At 41.1% G+C, this 18,716-nt stretch overlaps 1 pseudogene; it reads right to left on the reverse strand.

Annotated features, from left to right (window-relative positions):
- Positions 1 to 6,493: 6,493 nt before the first annotated feature.
- The window catches only part of LOC120227164, a 15,249-nt pseudogene continuing 3,026 nt past the window's right edge, over positions 6,494 to 18,716 (reverse strand).

The following is an 18,716-nucleotide window of genomic DNA, read 5'->3' on the forward strand; positions in this document are numbered from 1 at the left end:
CGATTTTTACTTCCCCAGTTCGCACTCACGTTAGAAGTCTTTCTCAGTGGAGTCTGCGTCCTTTCTCTCCCAATCTCTTGGGTGTGGCACGGTTTCCTATGGCTTCAGATCTTTTCCGTGTGATGCCTGGGCGCGAGTGCAGGTACGGAGCTGCCTACTTCTCCGCCATCTTGCCCCTCCCCCTATGTGTAACTTCTTTTAAGAAACTTCTAGCCTATTTCCCAAAGTGGTTATGCCATTTTATATTTCCACCAACAATGTATGAGAGTTCCAATTTCTTCACATCTTTACCAACACTTCTTATTATCTGACTTTTTGATTATAGCCATTCTACTGGATGTAAAGTGGTTACAATTTGCATTTCCCTGATACTAATGATGTTGAACACCTCTTTAATGTGTTTACTGGCCATTTGTATATCTTTCTTGAAGAAATGTCTATTCAGATTTTTAGACCATTTTAAAATTGGGTTATCTCTGTTTTTATTATGGAGTGTGGATGTTTTTATATATTTTAGATACAAGTACTAAACAGAAATGGTTTGAAGATATTTTCTACCATTCTGTGGACTGTCTTTACTTTCTGGGTAGTGTCCTTTGAGACAAAATGGTTTTTAATTTTAAGGAAATTCATTTATCTATTTTATCTTTCTTTGCTTGTGCTTTTTGTGTCACACCTGAGAATCCATTGCCAAATCCAAGGTCATGAAGATTTATTCCTATATTTTTATCTAAGTATTTTATGATCTTTGCTCTTACATTTAGGTCTTTGCTCAATTTTGTGTTCCTTTTTGTATGTGATCTGAGATGAGTCCAACTCCATTCTTTTGCATTGGCTCTCCAGTTGTCCCAGCAGTATTTGTTGAGAAGACATTTTTTTTCCTATTAATAATCTTAAATCCTTGTGAATATCATAAATACATTCATAAATGTATGAAGTTACTTTTGGACTCTCAGTTCTTTTTTTTTCCCCCTTAAATAGTTTATTGTCAAGTTGGTTTCCATATAGCACCCAGTGCTCATCCCCACAAGTGCCCTCCTCCATGCCCATCACCCCCCTTCCCCTCTCCCCAGCCCCACCAGCCCTCAGTTTGTTCTCAGCATTCAAGAGTCTCTCATGGTTTGCCTCCCTCCCTCTCCCCAACTATTTTTCCCCTTTTTCTCCTCCATGGTCCTCCATTAAGTTCCTCCTAATCCACCTATACGTGCAAATATATGATATCTGTCCTTCTCTGCCTGACTTATTTCGCTCAGCATAACACCCTCAAGGTCCATCCATGTTGCTACACATGGCCAGATTTCATTCTTTCTCATTGCCATGTAGTATTCCATTGTATAGATAAACCACATCTTCTTGATCCATTTGTCAGTTGATGGACACTTATGGACTCTCTGTTCTAATCCATAATCTACATCTCTTTCTTTATGTCAGTGCTACAAAGGCTTGATTACTATAGATTTTTAGTAAGTTTTGTTAAACTTATTCCTAAGTATTGTATTTTTTTTGATGTTGCTGTAAATGGAATTGTGTTCTTAATTTCATTTTCAATGTTTATTGCTAGTGTATAAAAATACAATTGATTTTTTGTATATTGATCTTGTATTCTGCAATCTTGCTGAACTTTACTAGTTCTAGTAGTTTTTTAGTGGATTATTTAGGGTTTTCTGTATACAAGATTATGTCATCTGTGAATAGAGATAGTTTAACTTCTTTCTTTCCAATTTAGATGTCTTTTATTTTCTTGCTTAATTGCCATGGCTAGAACATCTGGTACATTGTTTGATAAAAGTGGTAGAGTGGACATCCTTCTGTTGTTTCTGGTCTTAGGGGAAAGTATCTAGTTTTTGTACCACTTACTACATGTGCTATGTTGTCTCTGGGTTTTTTGTAAATGTCCTTTATTGTGTTGAAGAAATTTTCTTCTATTCCTAGTTTGTTGAGGTTTTTATCATGAAGGAGCATTAGATTTTATCAAATGCTTTTTATCTACTGAGGTTATTACATTAATTGATTTTCAGATATTAAATATCTTCTTTGTCTCTTTTCCATATTTTCCACCTTACTTTGGCACTTATAGTTTATTACACTCTGTGTCTCCCCACTAGAATAGGAGTCTGATGAAGGTTGAGACAGCATCATATAACAAACTCTTGCCTTTATGAGGGAGTTCTTTGTGGATCTTGAAATATGTGAATCCCTTCCCTTCAGAATGCCACTGAAACAAAAAGAGAGAAAAACTAAGTTGAATTGAGGTGTACATTCTGGATACTCATTGGAGCTTGGGAAGTGTCCTTTTCCTATATACCAGTCTTCAAGCAAATAATTCAATTTTCAGCCTCTGAAAAATAACAAACCATGGACTTTCAGGATCACTCTTAAATAAAAAAACCATCCAATGCTCTATTCTCTAGGGCCATAGACCAGTGGTGTTCATCGCTATAGTACTTGGCATGTAGTGGAGGAAAAAATGTTTGTTTATTATATTATGACTGCATACCCTGTACTAGATGTTAGATTTGGTGCTGAGGCTATAGAAATACATGAAATATGGGCCGTTCCTCAAGTAATTCAGAGTCAGTGGGGATAGAAAGATTATTAAAATACAGGGTAGGGGCACCTGGGTGGCTCAGTTGGTTAAATGTCCAGCTTCAGCTCAGGTCATGATTTCACGGTTTGTGGGTTCAAGGCCCACGTTGGGCTCTGTGCTGACAGCCAGCTCAGAGCCTGGAGCCTGTTTCGGATTCTTTGTCTCCCTCTCTCTCTGACCCTCCCTGATCACACTCTCTCAGAAATAAATTTTAAAAACAAAAAAATAATTTGAAAAAAATAAAATACAGGGTAAAACTGCTATAGTGCTATAAGCATAAAGGAGGGGAGAGGATGAAGCTTCCTGTAGCAAGTGATGTCTGAGCCTTCTTACCACTTCCACTGTCATCTCCTAGTCCATGTTACCATCAGCTCTCTCCTAGAATAATGTAGGGGCCTGCTCTAACTGACCTTTCTGTTTCCACCTTGCTACACATGCATTCCATTCTTATTAGAGCATCCAGAGTGATCCTTTAAAAGCTTAAGTGTACTTATGTCTCTGTTCTATTCAGAGACCACAGTGACTGCCAGTATTTCCAGAATTAAAGCCAAAGTTTCTGCTGTGGTACATAATTTCCCACCTCTAGCCCTCTACCACCTCTCTCATCTCTTCTCCTTTCACTCTTTTTTTTTTTTTTTAATATTTTTATTTATTTCTAGGAGAGAGAGAGAGAGACAGCATGAGCAGGGGAGGGTCAGAGAGAGAGGGAGACACAGACTCTGAAATAGGCTCCAGGCTCTGAGCTGGCAGTCAGCACAGAGGCTCAAACCCACGAACCGTGAGATCATGACCTAAGCGAAAGTCGGACGCTCAACCGACTAAGCCACCCAGGCGCCCCTCTTCTCCTTTCACTCTTGATAGCGCCATTGTATATGCTCTAGCCTCCCTGAAGGTCTTCCAACACATCAAACTCATGCTGCACCCACCTGGCGTCTTTGTATTTATGTCTTCCTCTTCCTGGAATACTCTTCCCAGATGTATCATTTCTGCACTCTTTTTAGGCCTCTGATCAAAGCCATTGGTAGCAAATATTTCTCTGACTACTATGCATAAACTGGGAGACTACATTTTCCTCATTCCTTCTCTGCCCAAGCTTTGTTTTTCTTTCTACCACTCATTTATTTATCTGTTTATTGTCTGTTTTCTCCAACTAGAACATAGCTTCCAGCAAGTCATATATATTTTTTAATGTTTTTTTCCTTTTATGAGAGAGAGAGAGAGAGAGAGAATATGAACATGGCAGGGTCAGAGAGAGAGGGAGACACAGAATCTGAAACAGGCTCCAGGCTCTGAGCTAGCTGTCAGCACAGAGCCTGATGTGGGGCTCGAACCCATGAACTGTGAGATCATGACCTGAGCCGAAGTTGGACGCTTAACCTAATGAGCCACCCAGGTGCCCCCCAAGTCATATTTTTGCCCACTTTGTTCATTGTTGTTATTTCCATTGCCTGGCATGCTTCCTTGAATACAGTAGGTACTCATTAAATAATTCCTGACCCAATGACTGAAGGATGAATAGGAGTGACTTAGAAGAAGTAATGATCTGGGATATGAGGTAGATAGGGGGTTTATTAAATTGCATAATTTAATTTCCTCATGTGTGGGGTTTTGGTTTTGGACTGTGTAGTTGCTCATATCTATTTTTGTTCAACCATCACTGAAATAGCATAAAAAATGGAAATGTTGAAGCCCAAAGTGGACCAATGTTCTGTGTGAATGACATTGACAGCTTTTAGGCATCTGATGGTGAAGGGATGCCTGAAGGGTGGTGGCACCAAAGTACATTACCAGGCAGTGAATATGGTTCCTGAGACCACAGCTGAATCTTGGTTGCTACCCAGACACCTGGTTCTTTCCTCCCAAGAACAGCCCCAAACACCAAATCTCAAAGCTCAAAGTTAATAAGAAGCATCCCCAGCATAATGTATTATTAATGACTATTGTTTATTAAGGGCTTCCTTTGTGCCATGTTTAGTGCTGAGAACATTATGATGTTCTCTTTCATAACCCTCGGAAGTAAGCGCTGTTGTCATCTCCATTTTATATCTAAGAAACCAGGTGCTCAAAAAAGTTCGTAAGTTGCCTAGGGCCATGTGGCTGTTAAGTGGCTGAGCCAGTAAATTTTAATTCCAGTCTGCTGGAGTCTAAAACTCATGTTCTTGGCCACATTGTATTTCCCCCAGATCAGCCACCTGCAACAAATATTTTACCTCTTAGGGCAAGAACACATCTCTCTAGTTTCTCTACTTTTCTGCCTTTGGAAATGAGATTTGGGATGTTCTAGAAGCAGGTGTGAGTTTGCCCACAGCTCTGACAGGGCTGTGCCGGCCTGGACACTGCTCTAATTGTATCAGTTGTGATTTAACATACAATATTATCATAACTCAATTAGAGAAGTTATTAGCAGTGCCAAGGACAGATAAGATTAAGAAGATTGCTTCTATGAATAAATACATTCTTGCCTAGGAAATGTATTTTCTGTAATAATTTTGGGGCTCTAATTTCTATGCACTTTATTGAAAGGAGCCTGATATATATTGGGGAGAGAGTTTGGATTAGCTCAAGTTCCCTTGGGAAAGTAACAGGTAGGTGTGCATTGAAATGTTATGGTGAGTTTCCTGTAATTCTCTTATACAGAACTAGGGAACTAGACAGGAGGGTTTGAGCTTCGTAAAAAGAAAAGCAGGCTTTAGGTGGTTGTAGGTTTTTCAGAGGGTTTACAGACATTGTTTGCAGTTCAGATAATAATTCCTTTGGGGGCTGATGTTTCTTCTTATGGGCAGTTAGGGGTGGGGGCTCAGACCACAGAAGCTATTCTTGGGATTAAGAAACAAAGTATTTTCAGAGGAAGCACTAGTGCAGCTAGCACTAGCACTAGTGCCATGAATTAAATCATGGGCAATGTTGTGACATCCCCAGATTATGTCAAGGGACAGTGTTTTGACACCTCTAGATGATGTCATGGGTGGTGCTGTGAAGACCCCTTGATGTGCAGCACCCTGTGAAGCATCATGGAAAGTTGTGGTAAATGAAGTTAGAGAGATCATTTACGGGGATCCCTCTTTGTGTGTCATCCCATGGTAACACCTGCCTCATACAGTGGTCCTCAAAGTTTTGGCTGAGTCTGGAGGAGACCCTGAGGATATGAGGAAAGCTATATTATTGTCTAGCCTTTTAGGAGTTGCATATAAGCCTCTTCAATGCAAGGAAGATGGTCAGAATTGTCATGAGGCAAAAAAGATTGTATGTAGTCTTACCAAGTCCGTGTCAACAAGTTTAATAAAGTTGGGGTTTGTGATGAGAGGCATGACCTTTTGATCTGTGTTTACATTCTCTTCTTTCTTGTGCTGGGGCTATACACTACATGTTCCAAGGTGAGTCTGGCCAGCCCAGGCTTATTAACTTTATTAGGTAACATGATATAGGATATGCGTGTGTGTGCATGCATTTAGAAGGCACTAAGTGGGAATCAAGGCCCTTGAAATTCTCCGAGGCTGCCGTACTGCCTCTACGTGGCATAGGCACCCCACAACAAGGGGACCCCTGTCTTAATTCTGAGCTCCTCACCTTAACAACCTCCCACCCCACTTCATACTCCTGACATTGCTGTCTACTCTCCAGGTTCATCCCTACCTTTTCTGTAATTTGGACTTGAGTTTGGTTTCTCTATTAAATGTCTTAATTGAGTTCCCCATATGAATGAGTTTCCTTAGTTCATTGGAATTTCTTAGCTCCTTTTAAAAATGCTATCCCTTTGCTTTTATTTTATTTTATTTTATTTATTTTAATTTCTAATTGCCCATCCCCAAATCAATACAAAGTTTTTATTACATCTTTAAAATAGCACAGATAAGTCTGAAAAGTCATCCAGCATCTTGCTATTTCTGAAACTGGGTAACTGAGATTTTATTCATCAGCCTGCTAAAGTGTTCCTTTTTCAGAAACTTACATACCATCCAAAAATTGTCTGATATCCTTGTTTTTAACCATTGTGGCTTACTAAGTCAAAAATTAACTCATCTTTCTGGTCTTGAGATACTGAATGAGCAATGCCTGGCCTCATCTGAACCCTGAGGATGTATTTTTAACCCAAGAACTTTCAGATTTCATCAAGAGAAACATTCTCCTGAATAATGATGTTGCTAGGGAAGTGAGCATACACAGACCTCATCTTCTACAGGAAGCACTTGTAACACCCTTGATCATGTGTTGTATATGACTGCAGGGAGTGTGAATGGTAGCCAGTTCCTTTCCATTTCCTCACTGTTTGTCCACTCGGTGCCTCTTCTTTTTCTTTTCAAGGAGACTAAGTTTTACTTTGACACGATTAAAGGTTCCTCTGGGGCCCTTCACAATTACATTGTGTCCCTTCAGCATGATATTGACATGTTCTGGAATGTCAGCAGCTTGATTGCTGAGAATGTCTTCATTCTTGCAGTAGATGCAGCAAAGAGTAGTTTTAAATTTTCATTGAAGTATAGTTGACATAATATTAAATTAGTTTTAGTTGTACAACATAGTGATTCAACAATTATACATTCTACGAAATGCTCACCATGATAAGTGTATTATAGTATTATTGACTATATGACTATATTCCCTGTGCTGTACTTTTCTTGAAGAAAGATGATCTGACTTACATTAATACTACATAGTGGCTGCTTAATGCTCATAGTGTGTTCTAACAGGGGTTTTATGGAGACAATGTCTCATTCTATGGAAAAACTCTACAGGTGGCTACCGTAGTCACTCAGCAGGCTAGTGGTGCAGGTCCATGTCTTAACATGGACAGAAAGATTTGGCTGGAGGAGCCATTGGAACAAGAGGGAAGAAAGAGGGATGTAAAGTAAAACTCCATTCTATGGGGCAGCTGTGAGATTACTGGAGAGAATACTATTGTGCAGGAGACATTGGACACTGTGTATGTATCACATGTTAATTAGGAGAACAGATTAAGCTGTTTTCATGTCAACATAGCTGTGGGGAAACAACCTTAATAGCAGGTTGCAGATGAAAGAAAATGAAATGGCAAAGAAATGAGGAGCATTTAAAAGAAGACAATCAGGCTGGAGGGAATGGAGAGAGGAGGGTAGAACAGAACATTTAAAAAATAAAGAGGTTGGCTTGGGATAGCGTATGCAATTCTGATGAGCAGGTGGAGAAGAGAGCCTAGTTTCATGTTTCCTCAGCCTCATGGTTTGCCATGTCCAAGCCCCCAAAGTTGCTAGGAGACAGAGGAGAGGAGACAGGAGAAGGGGGGTGGTAAGCAACTTTTTGGGGGGAGTCAACTGGTCAGGCTGTGCTCTTTCTCTTCTCAGTCTCAGCTCTGCTGCTTCCTGTGGTTCTGCCCTCTGTTTCCCTTTTCTCATTCCTTGCAATGAGATACCTGCTCCTTCCATTGCTCTCAGGAATTTCATCACCACTCAAGTCTCTAGCATGCACACATCTCCTAATTCTCTAACTGCTACATGCCCCATCCTGCGCTATCTCAACTGACACATCTAAATAGACTCTCTCCTCTCCCCATGCTTCTCTGACTTGCTTCTCTTCAATATTCCCCATCTCAGCGCATGATACCTCCATCCACCCAGTCATCTGAGCCAGAAAAATGAGACTCTTTTATTCTCTCTCCAGTCAGTCTTTGCCTTCCATTGACTCTACCTTCTGCATATATCTCAGATCAATTTGGCATTTCTCTTCACCTTCCTGCCACTTATCTGTACAACTGCAGTAGCCCAATGGGTATTCTGTTCCGTTCTCTCTATCTACCAATATATTCCCCACACAGCAGCTTGAGTGCTCCTTCCAGAGCAAACCTAATAATGTTACTCTCCTTCCTAAACACTCTCGACGTTCCTTTGCTGTCATGGGTATCTACTATTGCATAAAAATGGTACTCCAAAACTTAATGACTTAATGATTCAAGATATGAGGTATAGGTTATCTGAATTCTCAGGAGTGACTTGAAACTTCGTAAGAAAAAATTTAAAGAGTCCCATTTTCCCAAACCAGAAGGCTGTGAAAGTGAACTCAGTGACAAATTGCAGCTTGTCCCAGGGAAATATCTCTAGGCCACTATTGGAGCAGCGACATTTTCAATCAGGATTTCTGTAAGAGAGAAAAGGAAAGCTCATCTAACAGGCCAGATGCTTTATCAGATCTAAACAGTTTTGTCTTTTGGGAAGAGAGGGAAGAAATGGGAAGTCAATAGAAAGACTTCAGACTATATATTGATATCTATATATAATTTTTTTTTACCTATTAAGACCACAGTCATCTGGGATTTGGGAGTTTGTCCCTAAATATTGAAGAGTAATGAATTAAGGTAATCTGATTATGAAATGTAAAAACTAAATAATTTGGGGGAAAATCAATAGGAGGTGATTATTGCAGAGGTCAGCACTGTGGTGAGGACTCAGGGAGTGGCAGGGATGGTTAGGTGCTGATCTGATTTCTGGACGGCTAATGCAGGAAGCTCTCCAGGCAACAATGACAAATGCACTACTAATCATCTCCATATTAAATTTATTATCAAGGAGAGGGGCACTTCTCTCTATTCAATTTCATAGGAATGTGATTAACATACATATGAAAGAAGTTAAAGGAAACAGAATTTGATTCGAACTTCAGAGTCTCTTTTAGAGTGAAAATTAAGTTGTGTTTGTAATGGTTCCATGGATAAGTTTCGAGTGACTCTAAATTGTGATTGAACCCACTCCATCTTGTATTTTTTCTCCCTCCCTTTCCCCTTTGCTGGGAGCTTAAGTCTGCCGAGAAGGGAGCAAAAGGAAGAAAGAGATAAACCAGCAGAGTGCAAGGGGACGGGGAGGAAACCTGGTTTGCCAATATTGCAGTGTGAAGGATTTCAGGCCCATGTCAGTAAAAAATGAACCCCTTGGTTGGTAGTGAATCTGTTTTCAGCATGAGAGTGGGACTCTTGCAGTTTGGGACAAGAGAAATGGACATGACTGGGGAGGAGGATCTCTAGAAAAATTGCAGAGCTGGTGGTCAGCAGTTGGCTTTAGTGCTGACATGTAAAAGGCCACAGTTCAGCAGATGGTCATCCAGGTGGGGGACAACTCCAAATCCTCTACTTCCTCTGGGTCCATTCAGTCACCTTTTGACTAAAACGTTTAAAATTCAAAGACTAATAGGGGTGCCTGGGTGGCTCAGTCAGTTGAGCATCTGACTTTGGCTCAGGTCATGATTTCATGGTTTGTGGGCTCTTGGCTATCAGAGCCAAACCAGAGCCTGCTTTGGATCCTCTGTCCCCCTCCCCCCTGCACCTCCCTGGCTCCCATTCTCTCTCTCTCTTAATAATAAACAAAACAAACAAAAACAAAAAGATGCAAAGACTGAGAACTTGGAAAGCGCCCTTTGCGCCTCTACATCTAGAACCATTTTTTCTCTCCTAAGATTGTCACCCTGAATTTAATAGTTTTGTGGAATAGCAAAGATAAAAACGGGGAGAGAAAATGGGGACTCCTCTGGCCTTGAGCGTGAAGGCACCTATAGCTTTTCTGTCTTAAATCTTGCAAACGGGCTGTTCTTTGTAGCTCTCACCCCAGTGTTTTAGATTAATTTTTTATATCAGAGATGCTTTCTTTGAGTGCACTTACAAATGTGTCTCCTCCTTTAGGGAAGGGCGTTCTTGGAACGTGCTCTATCTTTAGTAAGTAATGTAAGAGCAGACCCTCGGTTTAGCCAGAAACATTAGAAAACAGTGTAATTAAAGGGATATGTTTAATTGGGAAATTGACCCAAAGCCCAATTTAGCATCATCATCTAGACCACATAGGGCCAGGCTGACAACAGTGGCAGTCTGGCTGCTTCAGGACTTGGGGACAGAGCTTTCTTGATTAAGATGTTTCCCGGGAAATGGAATTAAGCCTAATGATTTCCAGTGGAAGGGACTGCTAACTGGGGAGGCAATGCTGCTTAATTGGGACACCTGCAGGTAATTAAAGGCTCCTTCCCAGTGGCCTTCTCTGTACTTGTGACTCTGGGAAGTTAAGACAATATGGAGGATACAGGTGTTCTCAGCCCTGTGCTATGTCTTGTGACTTTGACCCTTTGTCTAAGGTTATGCAACTAGGCCACTTTTCTTCTCCTTGGCAAATAGTGCTTCAAGTGAGTTCTTTCAGGGACCTCGGGAGCTTGGGTAAGTTTCGGCATCTGGAGCTAAACTGCTGCCAGGAAATTTCCTGAGCTCCCTGGAAATGGGAAAAGACTTGAGGGAACAAATGGTAGTGCCCAGAGGATGCTCATACCCCAGAGATCTCTGTATCATGCAACTCTGGCTGAATGGAACTTAAGGTTGAAGATGTCACCTTTTCCATGTGAGCAGGGGGCTCTGGTAGAAAACAATCTGGATTAGGAGTTGGGTAAACTGATATTTAGTTACTAGCCTACTGCCTACTGGCACTGTGACTCTTACCTCTTTAGATCTCAGTTTGTTCAACTGTAAACTGGGAATGATTCTATCTAATTCTGGACAGTGCAGATTCTTTCATTCTACATGTTGGGTAGGAAACTGGAGAAGGGTGAAATTTTAATCTCTGTTCCAAGGAACTCATTCTAGTGTAATAGAATAAAACTTGCCATTTGATGTTACAGGTCCTACTGGACAATGCCTACTGGAAGAAGGCATCAGTTATCAAAGATCAGAGAAGGTTTCAGAAGAAAGTAACATTTAAGTGAGTATTTTGAGAGAAGTTTTATGAATGGATAAGGCAGAGGAAGAATGCATTCCAGGCAGAGAGAACAGCACATGCAAAAGCACAGGTGTGCAAACCTGGGAAGGATGTACCTTGTTGGGGAAGAGAAGACTGGAATGGATTGGGGTGAGGGAAGTGAGATAGTGGAGGTTACCAAAGATAAATTGTGAAAGGCCATGCACCTTACTTTAGGAAGCATGGTTGGTCTTCCTTCCTTCCTTCCTTCCTTCCTTCCTTCCTTCCTTCCTTCCTTCCAAGTTTATTTATTTTGAGAGAGAGAGAGAAAGATAGAGAGAGCACAAGCAGGAGAGGGCAGAGAGAAGGAGAGAGAGAATTCCAAGCAGACATCATGCTGTCTGTGCAGAGCTTGTCATAGGACTCATGACATGAGCTGAAATCAAGAGTCAGCCATTTAACTAACTGGCTGAGCCACCCAGGCACCCCAGGCTTTCTTTAATAGGCATTGTCTGGTTGTTGAAGAGAGTTCAGTGTGGGGGAGACTGACACGCATCCGAGTTCAAGCAAAGCCACTTTAATGGAAGTGTAGTCTCAGTCTGAGAGCTGGATAGGAAGAGCAAGGCTTGAGGAAGGAACTGCTATCATAGTACAGAAGGAAGGTGGCCAGTCCTGACATTCAGGCAAAGGCAGAGGGAAATGAGAAAATGAAATCATTTGAGTTTGTATTATGGATTGCTTCATTTGCTGGTGTTTACATTTTAAAATAATTTTTTAATGTTCATTTTTGAAAGAGAGAGAAAGAGAGTCCGAACAAGCGAGGGGCAGAGAGAGAGGGAGACACAGAATCCAAAGCAGGTTCCAGGCTCTGAGCTGTTAGCACAAGTCTGATGCAGGGCTCGAACCCACAAACTGCGAGATCATGATCTGAGCTAAAGTCAGACACTCAACCAACTGAGCTACCCAGGTGCCCCACGGGTGTTTAAAATTTTAAGTTTCTGTGAGGTCTGGAATCACAAGCCTCTGATAGCTCTTGCTTCCCTTTCAGCCAAAAGCCCCTTGTTCATACTTCTTAACCTGCTCTAACACCTTGCTGTGCAGAGAGAGGCTCCTCAGAACCAACTTTTCACAGGAAATTTTGGCAAGGCTTGGGACATCCCATCCAATGTCCTCAGACAGGGGAGTAAGATAGGGCAAGAAATGGGGCCTCTGGCTTCTCCAAGAGGCTTAGGCAAGAGAACTAAGGAACTAAGAGAACACACAGGAACCAAGCTCAGTGCTTCAGTTGCAGTAGGTTTGGGAAAAACGCCTGACAGAGAAGGCATTTGAGATGGGGGAGCACAAATGTGAGCCAGAGCCGGTGGTAATTGGAGTGTTCACTCTGACCAGCATCCCACGTTCGCCCCTTTCATAACTGGCAGTTTGGGTAATGGGCATGGCATTCATGCCTCAATGGATAAGGTAGGGACCCATTTCCAATTCTTCTGAAAAGCTCTTCCCGAGGGTTGGGTCACCTTAAAGGCTCAGTACAGGCTGTTGGTGTTATTGCAGACTCTTGAGATCAAAGCTGTTACCATCTCTGCCTCATCAAAAAGCATCTTCAGTGTTAAAGTTTTTTGAAGTGTTCAGCTATGATTCTCTGAAAAGGGCTTTTGTGAATAGTATTGCAGAGTTTGAGTTAATAGGGATGAGGTAATCTAGATGGAGGATTTTCTTGCTTTTCTGTCTGAAAAAGCAGAGAAATCCATCCCTCCTTCTCTTCACTCTTACAGCCCTGACTCCTGGATCACTTAGCAGGAAATCCTTTCAAAGGAGATCAAAATATGTGCATGTCCATGGGGAAAGTATTGCATGGCACATTTTCACAGTTCTCATTCCAATGTGAAGTTCACTTCCTTTCGAGTCATTTGTATCTTTCTGAAGTCCTAAGTTCATTAAAACAGGAGCCTGACAGGGCCTTTTCCTGTTTGGGGAAGCATAGGTTGACCTGCCTTTTTTCTCCAGCCTCTGGAGGGCAGGAGCCTGTGTTTTCTCCTTTGTCCCCAGGGAGACTGAAGCACCCAACAGTTCTTTAGGACAAGCTTTACTATTGACCACATGAGTCTGATCTCACTTGTGTTATGGGAGAGTTAGTCTTATGACTATGGTATATATTTATTGGATGAGTGAATAAATTTATTTTATTCTAGGGAAGTATTTCCCCAAAGCAAGAAATCCAGCTGCCTTCCTGTGGCACACCTGGTCTGACATATGCAGCCTGTGGACTGTGGCCTCATCTTGTTCTGCTGTCCCCTTTGTGGCTCTCTGTCAGCTGTACTAATCGCTTGACTGCTTGTGCCACCCCAGGGACCCAGCAGAGACTGTTCCTCTGATTGGGTTGCTCTTTTCCTCCCTGTCCCGCTAATTCTCACCCATCCTTCACTTGGCCCGACGGAGACCTTGTCTGACCTCTAATCTAAATTAGGCTCCCTTTCTCCACTTTGTCATCTGCTCTACTCTCTCATTTTGCAGCCCTTATTATTACAATTTTTGGGCCATGTCTACATGTGAGATCCTGGCTTCATCAGTCTCTCTGTCAAGGTTCCAAACTCTTGATGGCTGGAACCTTATCTGATTTTATATACTTCACTAAACTCTAATGTTGATATTTAGTGCTTCACTAAATCCTATGTGCCCTGGCACAGAGTAGGTGCTTGACAATGATATTTTGAGGAAACGGATGACTGATGTTGCCTTTTAGTCCAGTGTGGCAGTGCTGGTGGGGTGGAGCTGGGAAACGTTAGCCACAGTGCAGACAGCCTAACTATGGTGGTCACAATACTTCTTGGACTTTGCTGCATCTACTCTATAGGGGCCATCTGAGTGAGCCAAAGGGCTTTGATTCTTCTGGCTCAGTAGTAGTTCTGATTTTGCTTTTCCCATCCTCTTTGGGTCCCAAAAATGCCCTTGGTTTTTCTTTTGCTCCTGCAGAGTTGAGTGGTCATGTGGGCTGGGAACCAGGGTAGGTAGGGAGGAGAGTAGAAATTGTTTGGTCAGAATGGAGGCCTGCAGAGCAATTTTCTTAGCAGGACATCTGTTGATGAACTACCTAGAGCCAGTTGTGAGAGGTTATTAATCTCAATTAAACCTGATTAGGACATGATTTGATTTGGGCTGAGGCTGTCCAAGTCAAACTGGTCCACTTGATAGTCTGCTCAGTGGCAGGCTTGTGTCATACCAGCTGGCATCCACATGGGGACAGAAGGAGAGCCTCTAGCATCTCTGAGAAGGAGGATCCAGGTATCATGAATATTCAGATCCTCAGTCCTAGGGGGCTTTGGAGATTGTAGGGGCCTCACTGCTGCTGGCTTCTTGGGGGGATATGACATTCACTGTAGGGAAATTATTAATTATCACAATTATGGGATTTTTACTGGAAAAAGCCATCATTGTCATCTTCCCAGTGAGGATGTATTGGGAAAGAACTTGATAATTGGTGTTGAGCCAGGGAAGCAAGCTCCCTGCTGAGGAGCAAGCTCCTGCTGAGGAGGCAGGTGGATTCTGGAACAGACAGAAGTATTGGCTTATTGGCCTGAACTGAGGGGCTGTTTGGGGCTCCCACTGTTGAAAATTGCACCTCATCCCATTGTTACCTTAGGGAACAATGAGCGGGGTCATTAGGACATAGCACAGATAGGATGGGCCGACCATGAAACAGTTAGTGTAAATTTGGACTAAGAACTACAGATGGGGATGCATTAGCTACTGAGTGGTAGAAAAATGGTAACTACCAAGCCTCTGCTTTTATACATAATATATGCCTTAAAGTATGGGCTAGAAAATCAAATAGGTAAAAGTTGAACAATGGACTTACGTGTTATAAGGGTGTGTCTGCTTAAAGAACTGAAAATATAACAAAATCTTTAAAGGCTCTTACCATTATATGTAACCTTAAACAGTATGGTAATGTTTCATGCATGTTATTCTTTTTTTTTTTTTTTTAATGTTTTATTTATTTCTAGGAGAGAGAGAGAGACAGCGTGAGCAGGGGAGGGTCAGAGAGAGAGAAAAACAAAAACTGAAACAGGCTCCAGGCTCTGAGCTGGCAGTCAGCACAGAGCCCGACGCGGGGCTCGAACCCACGAACCGCGAGATCATGACCCAAGCGAAAGTCGGACGCTTAACCGACTAAGCCACCCAGGCGCCCCATGCATGTTATTCTTAAAGATAAAATTTACTTTTATCAAAGTAATATATGCTCAGTCATTAACAAGCTTATAATAAAAAGTAGCAGTCAATTGTCCTCCCCCATTCCTTTTCCTTTCTGTCCCCCAGAGTCAACTACTTTCAACACCCTTAAAATTTCTTTGGAAATGTACCTCCATATTTATAAATAATATACTAATTTGCCTTTTCTTGATTTACCCATTTTGGACATTATTAAATTCTTATTAGAGTGTGGGTAGGTTTAGAATACTTACATACATTCTTCTACCCATTCTCCATTCCCTACCTCATTGTCATTCCCTTTCTTTCAGGATAATTACATAATGTGTTTTGGTTGAATTAGAAGTCTATGGTTACATAATTATTATAATTATGTAAATGTAGTTCATTGATAAGCCAGGTATAGTGTTATGCTTGTTTTCTTTCTTTGGGTATTTCTCTTTTATCTTTCCTAGAGTTAATGTGTTTTGCTTGCCCCCTATTTTTTCCTTGTGGAGTATTCTTTTCATTTTCTTTTTTCAGAGTTTCTTTTTTTAAATGTTTATTTTGAAAGGCAGAGAAAAAGAGTGGAGGGGGAAGAGCAGGGGAGGGGCAGAGAGAGAGGGAGAGAGAATCCCAAGCAGGTTATGTGCTTGCAGTGCAGAGCTCAATGTGGGACTTGCTCTCATGAACCATGAAATCATGACCTGAGCTGAAATCAAGAGTAGAATGCTTAACCAACTGAGCCACCCAGGTACCCCCAGATTTTCCCTTTTTATATAATCCTATTTCTTTTTCATTAGCAGTGTTCACTATAAAAATTTCTTTCTAAATAGTCACATACAGAACTGTTTCATCAGTTCTGTGTTGTTTTCCTCCTACAGTGCTCCTTCCTGTAAACTTTCATTTTTCAGTTTCTGAGTTAGACTGATTGTTGTCTAGACCTGCGGCACAACATTACCCAGGAATACTACAGCTTTTTTGCTTCAGATTTCCTGCTTAAGTTTTGAGTTCAAGTCTGAAGATGAATCTGATTATATGAATGGTAGTTTAGCTACTTATAAAATCTCAGGTTAAAAACTCACCTGAAAGCATTACTTCATTATCTTCTGCATCCCATATTCAATTTATCCTTTCTTTGTCTCTCTTTCTAGGAAAGAAGAAACTAGGTGAAAACTCAAGTTTTGGCTTAAATTCTTTGTCTTTCAAATCTTCCATTGGCTTTTAAATTTGGACTATCTTATTGGCGGGGGAGGCTTTGTTAGTATTTTATTTAATATTTTAAATAAATATTTTTTTCAAACACGTTTCTTTTTTTCTTTTTGTTGAATTTAAATTTTAGTTAGTTAACATACAGTGCAATATTGGTTTCAGGAGTAGGAGTAGAATTCAGTAATTCATCACTTACATAAAATACCCAGTGCTCATCATAAGTGCCCTCCTTAGTACCCATCATTTATCATGGGCTATCTTATTTTTTTTAATGTTTATTTATTTATTTTGAGACTGAGAGAGAGCAAGTTGGGGAGGGGCAGAAAGAGGGGGAGAGAGAGAATCCCAAGCAGGCTCCGCACTATCAGTGCAGAGCCTGAGGAAGGCTCTATCCCACAGACCGTGAAATCATGAATCACCTGAGCTGAAATCAAGAGTCAGATGCTTAACTGACAGAGCAACCCAGGCACCCCTTGGGATATCTTCTTTTTAACTGTAAAGTTCTTTCTTGAACTGAGTTCTCTTAAAAAAGATAGACTCCTTTTTTTTTCTTAAATGCAGTACCTTACTTTTTATTAAAAGTTTGACATTAATTTCTCTTTATTAGCTCAGTTTTCGTGGTTCTTTCCTTTTTCTACTTGTTTTATTTTTTCTTCAGACCAGGAATTCCTAAGATGTCAAATGATTCTTTGTTGACTGTTAATGTTTAACAGTAGGATTCTAAAAAGCTGTTTAGCATGTGTATGTGTATGTCTGATTGGTCTATTAGTGCATTTTACTATATCCTGTAGTGATACCAGGCAAATGTAAGTATCTGGCCATCTTTTCTCTGTATATGAATCCTCTAGTCTCCAGCCTGGGAGGAGAATGCCTTGTTTCCAACTTTCTGGGAATGGGGTGGAGGAATGGGGACTGTAGATTTTAAATTAAGCCACCTTTATCTCTAATATGCATGATGTTCCTGAGTCCACCGCCCATCTAGATTAACTTCTCCAGAACACAAAACTTTGATTTCCTTGGGGATAGGGTGGGTGGAGTTTTTCAGCTGGCTCTTTGGAGTTGTGGAGAGAATCTTGGAGCACAATACTTTTCTATTCTGACTTTCAGCAAAACCTCCTGTTTTTAGCTTTGTGCCGTCATGCTCTCCACTTTCTGCCTTTTGTGGCACTTAGAACCTTGAGTGCTGATGGCCTCTGGGATTCTGTGTTGGGGTGAGGGAGAAAGAGATTAGTTTATGTATCATAGATATTTCCATTTTGTGCACACACTTGTGATAGCTTTTTGAGCCTGTTGTGCAAGTTACCAATCCTTCATTTTCTGTCTTCCCAAAATTTGTGGAAAATTTTCATTTCACTATTATTCCTTTATTGTACTTCTTTCCTTTGGATAGTTATACTTAAAAAAGAACACTATTGGGGCACTTGGGTGGCTCAGTCAGTTAAGTGCCCAACTCCTGATTTCAGCTTAGGTCATAATCTCACAATTTGTGACATTAAGCCCCACCTTGGGCTTCACGAGGACAGTGCAGAGCATGTTTGGGATTCTCTCTCTCCCTTTCTCTGCCCCCTCCCTGCTTGTTCTCTCTCTCTCTCAAAATAAATGAATACGCCCTTTATTACTAGTCTATCTTAAAAAAACAAAATAAATAAATAAACTTAAAAAACATTATTTTAGTGGGGTTTGAAAGGGAGAAAACAAATGTAAATGTTTGTGTGGTCACTTGATCACACTTAACTGAAAGTCTTATATGTTTATGTTTTTTTACTTTTTCAAAATTAAACACATAGTTGTTGGCTTATAGTGAGAACTCTTGGATATAAAGAAGTACTGCCATTCATCTGTTGATGGACACTTAGGCTCCTTCCATGTTTTAGCTATTGTGGAGAGTGCTGCTATGAACATTGGGGTACATGTGCTCCTATGCCTCAGCATTTCTGTATCCATTGGGTAAATTCCTAGCAGTGCTATTGCTGGGTCATAAGGGAGTTCTATTGTTAGTTTCCTGAGGAACCTCCACACTGTTTTCCAGAGGGGCTGCACCAGTTTACATTCCCACCAAC

The sequence above is a fragment of the Hyaena hyaena genome, unplaced genomic scaffold (assembly GCF_003009895.1).
Source record: "Hyaena hyaena isolate Hyena2069 unplaced genomic scaffold, ASM300989v1 scaffold_2035, whole genome shotgun sequence".
Classification (NCBI taxonomy): domain Eukaryota; kingdom Metazoa; phylum Chordata; class Mammalia; order Carnivora; family Hyaenidae; genus Hyaena; species Hyaena hyaena.